The sequence below is a fragment of the Chiloscyllium punctatum genome, chromosome 5 (genome assembly GCF_047496795.1).
Source record: "Chiloscyllium punctatum isolate Juve2018m chromosome 5, sChiPun1.3, whole genome shotgun sequence".
Classification (NCBI taxonomy): domain Eukaryota; kingdom Metazoa; phylum Chordata; class Chondrichthyes; order Orectolobiformes; family Hemiscylliidae; genus Chiloscyllium; species Chiloscyllium punctatum.
The window spans coordinates 63,284,711-63,297,823 of record NC_092743.1 but is presented as its reverse complement, the minus strand read 5'-3'; the positions used below and the strand labels follow the sequence as shown (position 1 = coordinate 63,297,823).

Sequence of the window (13,113 nt, the reverse complement as noted above, 5' to 3'; positions counted from 1 at the left end):
GAAGACAAGCTTACAACTTGCCGCCTTTGCGGTCTGCTGTACCTGTATGCTTGCTTTCTGTGACTGATTTACAAGGCCACCTAGGTCTCGTTGCATCTTCATCTTCCCCAGTCTTTCGCTATTCAGGTAATCTTCCTTCCAGTTTTGTTAGCAATGTAGATAAATTGCTTATCTGTTTATCTGCTTCATTTGCCCATTCACTCAATTTGTCCAAATCATACTGAAGCATCTCTGCTTCCTCCTCCCAACACGCACAATGCCCATTTTGTCATGTCTGCCAGACGTTCTCCAGGTAAGAACCTGTCAGTGTCTAAAAGCTATTTTTTGTATCTGCAATTAATGACCTAAGACCCATAGCTTTATTCCATATCATCAGTTTTGTATCAAGTTAAGCAGCTTTACATTTGTCAAAAGATTTGACTACATTTAACCAATATTTTTAATCAGCTTTTAGGTATTTAGTATTGAAAGTAGGAGTATTATTCTTAAAGCTCATTCTTCAATTCCAGAGCTCCCCTTCCCCATCCCCCTAATTAGTACTGTTCAGAACTTGAATTTGACAAGCCTACTGGGTGTTAAATAATTTTTGTCAAGCTAATCTATGATGTCAATAAATAATGGTTGGCAATCTAACTTTGAAAATTTTGTTTCCATGCACAAATTTCTTTTGCAATGTGTTTTCTATTGACAGATTTTTAATCAGTGAGGGCATCAAAAAGTTTTGAGGACTTATCAGATTAGCCATGATCTCTTTGAATAGGTTGAATGTCCAGCTTTGCTCCTGCATCTTATGGCCATGCCTACATCATTACATGGAGCTACTGCTGATATTCTCTCTCATGGTACACAGTTAAGTGTTAAAAATGCTGTTGACCTAGTTTTACAAGGGTGCAACTTTGTGGTCTAAAGGTGGGAAAGCAGACTGAGTGCAGCTGTGGTGGTGCAGAAAACATTTTACAATCCTAGAATGTGGGTGGGTATTCTTCTCATAACCCTTAAAGTTGTAACTTTTAATATTTCTATGAGCATATATACATACTGTCTGGGTGTGTTTACAAGCATGTTTATATCCGTATATTCACCATTGTATTTAGCTTTATATAAATGTGCAGTGCATATTGTGTGTTTATGCATATCCAAATAAATGGTTTGGTGTGCTTTTATGCATGTGGTTTATATGGATGAATGGAGTAGTGGGCAAGTGTAGGTGGGTGGAGATTGAGAGTTGGTGGCTGTGGATGGGTGCGGTATGTGAGTTCGTGGTCATGGATGGATGATGAGGGTGCAGGTGAGTGTAGGGATGAATGAGAGGAGGTGAAGGGCTAGTCTGCAAAACTAAATTAGTTAATTAAACTTCGGATTAATTCTAGTATTTTGAACAGTTTTAAATTAAAGATTACAAAAGCTCTGACCTGCAATAATGAATTGTAATTTAGTTTAAATTAAAACTAAATTGCATGGCAATAAATATATGATCTGGCACTCTGACATTGTATGCTATGAAATACATGCAAAATTTTAAATCACTTGTAAATATTTAATTTGTTGATTAGTTTCCAATTTAAGTGAAAACTTGTGCCTCCCTCTGAAAATACATGTACTACCCTGAATAATCATATCTCCACAATAAGTGCAACCATTATATGGAGCTATATCAAGTAAAAACTATTTCTTCTGCTTTTGCTTCAAAAGAATTTTACTATGATTCATTGTTCTTGCAGCAATTTGAGTAAGTCAGCCAGAATTGCTAACATATATATTCTGAGAAATCTCCATAGTGGATACCAGCATATATGAAATATTTGCCTAGTGGACATGGTAACTGGTATGACTGGTCTCTGGGAGGGAGTTGCAATTGTTATAATATTGGGTGAGTGTGGAGGAAATGCATCTCTTCCTTCGGGAAAAAAAATAACTTCATACAAATTAGAAATCTGAAATAAGGAAACACAACTGTTTGGAAAAAGGTGATGAATAATTGCTCTACCATGTTGAACACCCCTGAGAAGAAGCACAAAGGGTACCAAGGTCAGCAAGAGTGGCTAGTAGCACCAGTACTGACCAAGCTAGTTGATTCCTGACTGATATATTTACTGATGTAAGAACCAACACATAAAAATCTGCCGTGGCTTATCGTACATACTTTCCTGTTACTGATGTACCTGACAGTTTATTCGTCAAAGTGGCCAGTTTGTCTTTGCGGAGATAAGGTCTCATTTCTAACTGAGGGCTTCCTACTACCAACGTGCTAAAGGAGATGGATTCAGTAGCTCAAAACTGGATTTTTGAGGCAATCTGGGCTTTCTGCACAAGCAGAATGGTGTACCAATGCAATCTTTAACATCATGTCATGTCATCTTACATTATCATCAACTGAGTATAAACCTCGTGTGTTGAAGAAAGTAGTAAGAAGTGCCAGGATTAGGACCAGGCTTGCTTTTTTAGAGAAGAAAAGCTGCTGCCAACCCAGTGATGTTTAGCATGGAATCTCTGTATGCTAATCAGCGTTTACTAGACAGAGCTAAGTGATCCCACAATCAATGGATTAAATAAAAGCTCTGCAGTCCTGTCAAACATGAATGGCAACTAACAATTAAGTCCCCCATGAGGAGAACCTTGAGCCCCTCCATCTCCTCTTCTCCCACAGACCCAATCAGTCCCCCTCCATTGACACTCCTCTACCTGGTAGAACTGGTCCTCGCCCATAACAATACTCCCACTACCTACAAACCAGAGGGTTAGCCATTGGTATCCTCGTGGGTCCAAGCTGTGCCTGCTTCTTCATAGGGTATGTGGAACAGTTCCCCCTTTCCGTAGCAATACTGGCACCATTCTCTGTCTTTTCTGCCGCTACATGGATGACTATATCACTGCTGTCTCATCTTCCCACAAGGAGCTCGAACAGTTCATCCGCTTCTCCCACACCTTCCACCCTGACGTCCAATTCAGCTGGACAATCTCTGACACCTCTCTCCCTTTCCTGGACCTCTCTGTCTTTATCTCCAGCAACCGACTCAGCACTGGGATCTGTTACAATCGCTCTGATTCTCATAGCTGCCTTAATCCCACCCCCTGGCAAAAACACAATGCCATACTCCAAGTTCCTTTGCCTCCACCGTGTCTGTTCTCGGGCTGAGCAATTCCACTCCAGGACACCACAAATGTCATCCTACTTTAAGGACCACAATTTCCCTCCCCCTATATCGAAAGTGCCCTCATTGCATCTCCTCCATTTTTCTCATCTTTGCCCTCAATCAAAACTCCCCCAGCCACAACAAGGATAGAATCCCTCTGGTCCTCACCTTCCACCCCACTAAACTCCAAATCCAGTGCCTCATCCTCCACCATTTCTGTCACCTGCAGTCTGACACACCACCAAAATGATATTTCCCTCCCCACCCCTTCCCGCTTTCTGTGGAGACCGTTCCCTCATGACTCCCTCATGAGGTCCACAGTCGCCACAAATCCCTTCTTCACACCTGGACCCTTTCCCTGCAGCTGCAGAAGGTGCAAAACCTGCCCTGACACCTCCCTGCTCACATCCATCCAAGGCCCTGAACAATCATTCTAAGCCTGGCAGAGATTCACATGCGTTTCCTCTAACTTGATTTATTATATCTGTTGCTCCTGATGTGGTGGTCTCTATATCAGGAGGACTGAGCACAAACTTGGGAACTGGTTCAGGGGGCATTTATGGTATGCTTGAATCAACCCTGCCTTACAGTTGCCATCGAATTTTAACTCCCCTGACAATATGTCTATCTTGGGCCTCTTCCACCCTCAACGCAAAGCAACATGTAAACAGGAGGAAGAACAGCTTGTCTTCCACTTCCAGGATCTTACAATGATTTAGCCTTAACATAGAATTCACCAGCTTCTAAATCTTTCCAACCCCCACGTTATCCCAGGCCCAGCCCTCCCTCTCCACCCTGCCCCCTTAACCTGACTTTACCTGTCCAGCTTCCTTTCCACCTATCCACTCCACCCTTCCCACTGACCAATCATAGCTGCCTCCTGCCTGTATCCACCTATTGTCATCCCACAAACCTTTCTCCCAGCCCCACTTCCTTCCCTCTATTTATTTCACAGCCCCCTTCCCCTCCCCAAGTCCTGATGAAATGTTCTGACCTGAAATGTCAACTCCCCTCTCTTCTGAAGCTGCTTGACCTGCTGTGCTTTTTCAGCTCAATATTTCATCCACTCTGACAATTAAATAATAAGCAGAGGAAGGACATTCAATAAATCGTCCCATTCTCAGTGATGATGGAATCCAGCATTAAATTGCAAACTAAACACGCTGAATCATTTGTAACACCCTATGGAAGTATTGAGTGGATGATCTTTCATGGCCTCATGAGATCCCTAACAAAATGGGACCAGGCTTCCTCCAACGAGATTCCACTTTATTTAATTTCAACAAATGATGACTGAGCCTACTTGATCATACAAAAACAATAGGCCACAACAAGATCACAACTGTGGTACTGAAGCCTTTTGAATCAGGGTTAGCCCTACCTCTCGCTAAGCTGTATAGTTGTTATTGCCTAATTATGTCCTATCTACAAAATGAAGGAACAATCCAATTCAGCCAATTACTGTCCCATTTGACATTAGCAAGCTAGTGGATGATGTCATTGACAGTGCCTATCAAGTGACATTTGCTTATCAGTTACTCTGTAATAATGTTTTTGGTTCTGCCAGAATTGCTCCATTCCAAATCTTTTCTCAAGAATTGAATATAGGATAACAAGTTGAAGTATATTTGGAGAGACATACAGAAGTTTTATAGCTTTGGCTGCCCACTTCCCAGATCATTTCCACCACGTACAGGAGTGCAGTGGAATACCTTCATTTGCCTTATTGATTGCAGTTCCAACAATGTTTGAGCAGCTTGACATTTTCCAGGGCAGACCACCTTTGATCATTGACTTTAGCATGCATTCCACCACTGCAGTGGCAGCAATAGGATCTGCATCCCTTCTGCAGTTGCACTTCATCAATAGAACCTTATCAACCCATATACTGCCCTCTGAACAAGGAGCATTTCGTCCATCATATCAGTATTGAATTTCTGAATAAGATTTCACTTGGTGCCATTTTCCTGCCTCTTTTTTTTGTAATCCCACATCTTGTTCATTTTTAAATAACAGTCCTTTTTGAAGGTCTTGGTTAACTGTCTGCACCAAACTGGCAGGTAGTGCATCCCACACCTTAACCACTTGTTAGGTGAAAAATGTTTTTCCCGACTGCTTTTGCTTCTTTTGTCAATGGCTTTAAATTAGTGCCCTTTTATTCTCGATTCTTCCACAAATGTGAACCGTTTCTCCCTTTCAGTTCTCTCCAGACCCTTTTGAATATTTGTCAGATTTCCTCTCCGCTGTTTCTTCAAGAAAAAAACAGCCCTAACCCCTTCAATTCTTCATAACTGAAGTTCCTCATCCCCAGAGCAATTTGAATGATTTACTGCACTATAACCAAGGCTTTTACACCCTTCCTAAACATATCCAGGGATGGGTACAGTGCTCCAAGTAGGCCCACCTTAGCACGTTATAGAAGTTCACCTTAATCTCCTTGCTATTGTCATCTATGTCCCTGTTAATAACACCTAGGTATGGTTCGTTTTATTATCCACTCTCTTCCAATCTGTACTACCACCTGTTAATGACTTGTGCACATATACATCTGGGTCCTTCTGTCCTGCATCCTCTTTAGAATCGCATCTTTTATATTGCGTCTCCACAATCTGTCTACCAAAATGAGTCCAAATTTTTTTCCAAATTGAGCTTCCATCTGCCACCTGTTTGCCCATTCTGCCAACTTGACTTTGTCCTTTAGAAGTTTTGGTGTATCTTTGCAGTTTAAAATTATTATAAAGTTCATATTTCCCACACATTATGAAAGTATGCCCTGTACACCAAAGGTCTAGATCAACCAAGATGGGCGGCACAGTGGTTAGCACTATTGCCTCTCAGCGCCAGAGACCTGAGTTCAATTCCCGCCTCCGGTGACTGTGTGGAGTTTGCACATTCTCCCCGTGTCTGCGTGGGTTTCCTCCAGGTGCTGCGGTTTCCTCCCGTAGTCCAAAAATGTGCTGGTTAGGTGAATTGGCCATGCTAAATTGCCCGTAGTGTTCGGTGAAGGGGTGAAATGTAGGGGAATGGGTCTGGGTTGGTTGCGCTTCGGCGGGTTGGTGTGGACTTGTTGGGTAGAAGGGCCTGTTTCCACACGATAAGTAATCTAATCTAACCCAAGCTGATTTCGAACTGTATCAGGATTCCTTAGTTATCGTTGAGTCATTTGGAACTGCCTCCCAAGCAGCATTGTGTATGGCACTGTGACATACAGCAGCTGTTGCTCAAGAAAGTTGTCTACCACTACCCCCTTGAGGGCAGTTGAAGATGGCCATTAAATGTTGGCCTTGCAAAAAAAACCTTACATCCTATGATAAGACCATAAGACATAGGAGCAGAAATTAGGCCATTCAGCTCTGCCATTCAATCGTGGTTGATCGGTTTTTCGACCCCATTTTCCTGCTTTCTCCCCATAACCTTTGATCCCCTTGGCAATCAAGAACTTAGCGATCTCTGTTTTAAATTTACTCAATGACCTGGTTTCCCCACCCTTCTGTGGCAATGAACTCCACAGATTCACCACTCTGACTAAAGAAGTTTCTCCTTATCTCCGTAATGATGGAAGAAAAGCCTTTTTAAGATTAATAATTTGCCAAGATTAAAGTAATTTACTTGAATGTCACTGTAGTGTCAAGCCACAGTTTCTGTACTAAAATGGTTTAAAGTCAGAATCCAAATATAGAACCCTTGCAAGTTGCATGTCAAAAGCTGTGATGTCTACAGATAATCTTGAGATCTGTTCTTTCACAATCCATGTAAGAACATGATGTGATCGAGCTTGATAAGAACCCAAGTGATAAATTACAATGAGATAAAACTGATTTAAATTAACATATCAATTTCTGTCCATGGCTTAATTTACTTACTTACAGTGTGGAAACTTACTGTGTGGCAGCAGTGCTAACCACTGTGCCACCGTGCTGCCCACAAATTCATGAACAGAAGCAGATATCTTGGTTTATCTGTGCAGAATTTCAAAATTCCATTTATAACTTTTGCATTACTCCCAATGGTCCTGGTAGAGAGGTCCTGAGGAGCATTTGTCACAAGCCAGGTTTTGAAGGGCAAATTGGTTCTCCTTTTTATAATCTTGTTTCTGTGAGTCAAAACAAACTTTTTTTTAAAAGCACGCAGATATCACTAATTAATTATATAACAAACTAGATCAAAATGAAGGAGCCAATTACCAAGATTTTCATGAGTGAAAGACTAATTTTCTTTTGAGATATTATTTGGGTGGCACGTTGGCACAGTGGTTAGCACTGCTGCCTCTCAGCGCCAGAGACCCAGGTTCAATTCTCGCCTCAGGCAACTGTCTGTGTGGAGTTTGTACATTCTCCGTGTCTGCGTGGGTTTCCTCCAGGTGCTCCGGTTTTAGATTAGATTAGATTAGATTACTTACAGTGTGGAAACAGGCCCTTCGGCCCAACAAGTCCACACCGCCCCGCCGAAGCGTAACCCACCCATACCCCTACATCTACATCGAGATCTACATCTACCCCTTACCTAACACTACGGGCAATTTTAGCATGGTCAATTCACCTGACCTGCACATCTTTGGACTGTGGGAGGAAACCGGAGCACCCGGAGGAAACCCACGCAGACACGGGGAGAACGTGCAAACTCCACACAGTCAGTCGCCTGAGGCGGGAATTGAACCCGGGTCTCAGGCGCTGTGAGGCAGCAGTGCTAACCACTGTGCCACCGTGCCGCCCCGAAGATTACTTACAGTGTGGAAACAGGCCCTTCGGCCCAGCAAGTCCACACCGCCCCGCCGAAGCACAACCCACCCATACCCCTACATCTACCCCTTACCTAACACTACGGGCAATTTAACATGGCCAATTCACCTGACCTGCACATCTTTGGACTGTGGGAGGAAACTGGAGCACCCGGAGGAAACCCACGCAGACACGGGGAGAATGGGCAAACTCCACACAGTCAGTCCCCTGAGGCGGGAATTGAACCCGGGTCTCAGGCGCTGTGAGACAGCAGTGCTAACCACTGTGCCTCCATTGAAGCACTCGTGTACTGTACCACTTTCTATTTGTGTGTCTTGGTCTGTTGTGGTGAGTGATATCACTTCCAGCTCTTTTTTCTAAGAGGTCCAAATCGATGTATTTGTTGATGGAGTTCCAACTTGAATGCTAGACCTCTAGGAAAAAGAACCAGAATGATATCATCCACCACAACAGACCAAGACACACAAATAGAAAGTGGGACAGTACACCAGTGCTTCAGCGGAGGCTCACTCATGATGTTACCTAGCATGGTGATGAAACATCTGAGAACAAACTTTCCAGCTCAGTGAGCAAAATTACAACCTGAACCACAACCTGAGCTACAGATCTTCACAAAAATTGCAGGTAAGTAATTTTTCAAATCAGTCCATACAGTGTTTCAGGTATAACAGATGATTGATGCTAAAATTCAGAACTTCATTGTTACATTTTTTTAACATTGGGTAATCTGCCTTCCTCAGTGGAAAAACTCTGGGTTCAAGTCCAGTTCAGAAGTAGTTGGCCACAGAAAACGCCTGCATAAAGTGGCCAGTACAGTTGATTATTCACCTCTAAATCTTTCTCGTTTGCTGTGATAGACAGTAAGAACGAGAGAGTTTCCTGATTGGTCATACTTGGTGCAGACTGATCCCCTGTGAGCTATAACAGTCTGGCAACCTATTCCATGAAAAGCCAGCCATGGCAACAGATATAAGCTGGTGCTTTCTCTGCCTCTTGCCATTGATAAAGATGGTGAATAATTAATAAAATCGAGATTACGTTTCATTTATGTTTGAACTCAGATGCGTTTTTATGTACGGTAGTGATATCCCCATATGCTCAAAATAGTTTTATTTCCTCTATTTGTCTTAATTAACCATAAATATTTCAAATTTTATTCTGGCTCATGTTATTATGCATGGTTTCGTATTTTAATTAATCCGTTAACTTTTCAATGAAGGAAAGGAATACCAAGAATGGCATTGTTGAAGTAAACAATTTTGTTTGCCAATATATAAATATTATCATTGGGCTGTGTAATATACTGTATTTGTCTTTTGGAAAGTTGTACTAAGAAAGTTCAGCTGCTTCAAGTCGAGCTGAACTCCAATTTATAGAGTTGAAGGTAGGATGCTTGCCAGGAGAACAGTAGAATAATAATAATACGGTACTTCCTGGCAATGTGTAATTACTTTGGTTAGACAGCATCTATGGAAAGAGAATATAAATTAATGTCTCAGATGAACTTTTCAACAGAACTCAAATTTACCAAGTCCTTAACATTTAAAAGCAAGTATAGAGTTGGACCAAGTGGAAAAGAACAAAGTTAAGAGTGTTGAATTGTAGAGAAATTAGATGACAAAAGGAATAATGGTAAAAGGCATAAGGAGGTCATGAATCATGTAAGGCATTTTTAAGCTGGCTAAGCAACTTGTAACTTGATGTGAGGGGGTCATCAGCTGTTTGAGGAGCAGAGATTATGACCTGAAACTTCTGAATGCTGTGGTGTCTGAGATGTTAAATGCCTTTTGAAAACCTTTAAATGCTTTTTTCTTGAGCTTGCACCTTAAGAATATAACACATAGGAGCAGAATTAACTGTAGCTCCTTCACCCTCTCAAAGGGTGAATGTCCTTCTCAAAGACCAGGACTGATCTTTGACTTCTACTCCACATTTATGCACCTGTCTCATGTCCTGTAATACTCTTTCCCTTAAGAAACAAAAATGCATCTACATATTTGCTATACATTCATTGGATGTGAGCATTGCTGCAAGCCAGCAATTGTTGCTCATACATAATTGCCTATGGAAAGGCAGTAATGAGCTACCACCTTTAACTGCTGCAGTCCACCGTGTGCGGGTACACTCCGTGCTGGGGAAAGAGTTCCAGGATTCTGACCCAGTAACAGTGAAGAAACAATGTTAAAATATCCATGTGATTTGGAATAGAATCTACAGTTGACACTGTTCCCTTATTAGGCACCCCCTAAAAGGCATCACCTTATAGATTTTGAAGAGTCAGGAGGTGAATTACTGACTGCAGAATTGCAAACTTCTACTCTGCTCTGTAGCCTATCTTTTATTTGGCTGGTTCCATTGAGTATTTGGTCAATTGAAATCCCCAGAAATTCTGCCTAGCACTTTTGTTGAGTAAACACTCTCTGCCACTGGTCTTGCAGTATCATTATCTGTTTCATTATCTGAAGAGTCACAAATGGTGCTAGACAATATACAATAATCAGCGATTAACTTTACTGTCGTTCCGTTTCCCCCCTCAATTGAAGCAAGATGCTCAGAGACACCAAACCGTTTTACCTCCTTCATCTTTATTCCAGGCCTTGGAGGGAGAGAGAATGATCACTGTTGTGCACAGAGACATGAGTTCTCGGTCTTCTCTCTCTAACAGCAGTTTCTTAATGAATTATAGAGTCATTTTACAAGAAGGAGCATCCAGATAAGGCAGCATACATATCGATTACAATCGTTACAATCAGCAATAGTAAAAATTAAACCATCTTCTGTTGCACAATGAATGAACTGAAGGTTAAGTTGTTTTCACATAATCAGTACTTTTCACCTTGTTAAACTGACCTGATGTACTGAATGCTTCCGATATTGTAAAAATGGCTCTACATAACGAATGCTTTTTCACCTTGTTAACCCATTACCTTTGCCTCCAGGACTCCATTGATAATTGCAAGTTTTTATCTGATCTGATTCGAGAGTGTGGTGCTGGAAAAGCACAGCCGGTCAGGCAGCATCTGAAGAGCAGGAGAATCTCCTCCTCTGATGCTGCCTGATTGGCTGTGCTTTTCCAGCACCACACTCTCGACTGATTTCCAGCATCTGCAGTCCTCACTTTCTCCTTATCTGATCTGAGTCATGCTCAGCTCAACCTCTTATTTCATAAAACACAAAACTTAACTCTATCCCTACCTGTTCATACCCGAAACAACATATTCTCAACCCTACCTCTGACCTTCCTGCAGTGATGTCCTGTGGTTAGGATGATTGGCCGCCAATAATGGTACCACCACCCCCCACCATCCCAATTACCTTTGACACCAGCTTTATTCATGCAGAACTTGTGAAATGCTGCCTTGATGTCGACTGTATTCACTCTCATCTCACCTCTGCACTTCAGCTGTTTTAAACTGTTTGCACCAAGGCTGTAATGAGGACAGGAGCTGACAGTGCTGGTGAAATCCAAACTGAGCAAGTACAGTTTATTCATATAGCTTCTGCCTTCACATCTTACAACTCATCTTGATTTTGAAATTTCAATGCTTTTAGAATGTCTGAAGATGTACTTTAGATAGCAGTGCTTATGGCTCCATGGTTACATAGAGTAATAGAGATGTACAGCATGGAAACAAACCTTTCGGTTCATCTTATCCATACCGACCAGATATCCTAAACTAATCTAGTCCCATTTGCCAGCACTTGGCCCATATCCCTCTCAACCCTTCCCATTCATGTACTCATCCAGATGCCTTTTAAATGTTGTAATTGTCCCAGCTTTCTCCACTTTGTGTCAGCTCGTGCCTTACATGCACCACCCTCGACGTGAAAAAGTTGCCCCTTAGGTCCCTTTTAAATCTTTTCCCCCTCACCCTAAACCTCTGCTCTCTGGTTCTGGACTCTGAGGTTACCCTTCAGCCTCTGACTCTCCAGGAAAAAAAACAGCCCCAGCCTATTCAGCCTCTCATTATAGTTCCAACCCTGGCAACATCCATGTAAATTTACTCTGCACCCTTTCAAGTTTCACAGCATCTTTCTGATAGGAAGGAAACCAGAATTGCACACAATATTCCAAAAGTGGCCTGACCAATGTCCTGTAAAGCCACAATATGACCTCCCAACTCCTATACTCAAATGTTCTGACCACTAAAGGAAGGCATACCTGTTTGCTATTTTGTGACTATAAGCAGATTGTCCTTGAAATGCTGCCTCCATGACTAGCAAGGCTCCTCTCAACTAATTTACCTGGATTGTTGTGCTCACTCCTTTACATAATTCAGCAAATAATGATTTTTCAGGGTTCTGTCTCTTGTTAATTATCTTTACTCATCCAAACTTATCATTATTTACTGTAAATTCTACTTTGCTGTCACAAACTTCTTTTAGGTCTCGTACTTGAATATGAAAAGAAATTGTAATGCTAAAAGTTCTATTACATGAAAGCCTAGGGGTGGAACCAAAGGCAATGTCTGAGCTCCTGCTTGGACTTGTTCTAAAGAAGCCAACTTTGGAGGAATTAACATATTTATTCCAGTGGCTCGTAGAATGATTTGTGGGCAATCAACAGCATTTCCATCACTGATTAGTCCAAATTGAACTTTTGAATCTTTAAGCCATCGGTGTAAGTTAAATTTCCTAGTGGTTACCTCCAATTTCTGAGGTTCCTCACTCCCAATAACATTTAATTGACAATTACTGATTTGTCATCTATTTCCAAGATTTACGCAAATCTCCACTGAGCTTTAACCTTTCATCTGGAACAATATGAAATTCATGAGATGTTTCATAGTCCACCTTTTTATTACTTGCTCAAAAAAAGTCAAAGTTGGTCAGACATTTTCATTTTTTTAAATTTGTATGTGCAAGTCACCTAATAAACACTCAGTCATCAAAGGTTGCTTGTAATAATTACTTCCATAATTACAGACTAGGTTAAAATAACATCAGCAGGTCTGTTTTTCTTTTGTTATCCATAAAAATAGGTACTACAAGAATATATTCTCATAAGCACTTCTGATGGAACCTCCCAAGTAGTGACCTCAACATCCATGATTTTTCTCTTGTCACCTTCCTAGTCTGACTAAATTATGTCTGATTCGTGTCATCTATGCACTCTTGTTCGGGAGTAATCATTCAAAGCCCTGGACGAAATTGGGAAAGGGGTGCCATTTGGATTGATTGCTATGTGCCTAAGATAGGTCAGAGACAGCAATATATTTTTGGATTTGTTCCCATTTCTT

General features: G+C 41.5%; 1 protein-coding gene across 4 annotated transcripts in view; it reads left to right on the top strand.

The window, feature by feature from the left end:
• Positions 1 to 13,113, top strand: part of garem (GRB2 associated, regulator of MAPK1) — a 141,213-nt gene that overhangs the window by 65,845 nt on the left and 62,255 nt on the right. The gene's annotated exons all lie outside the window — the stretch shown is intronic.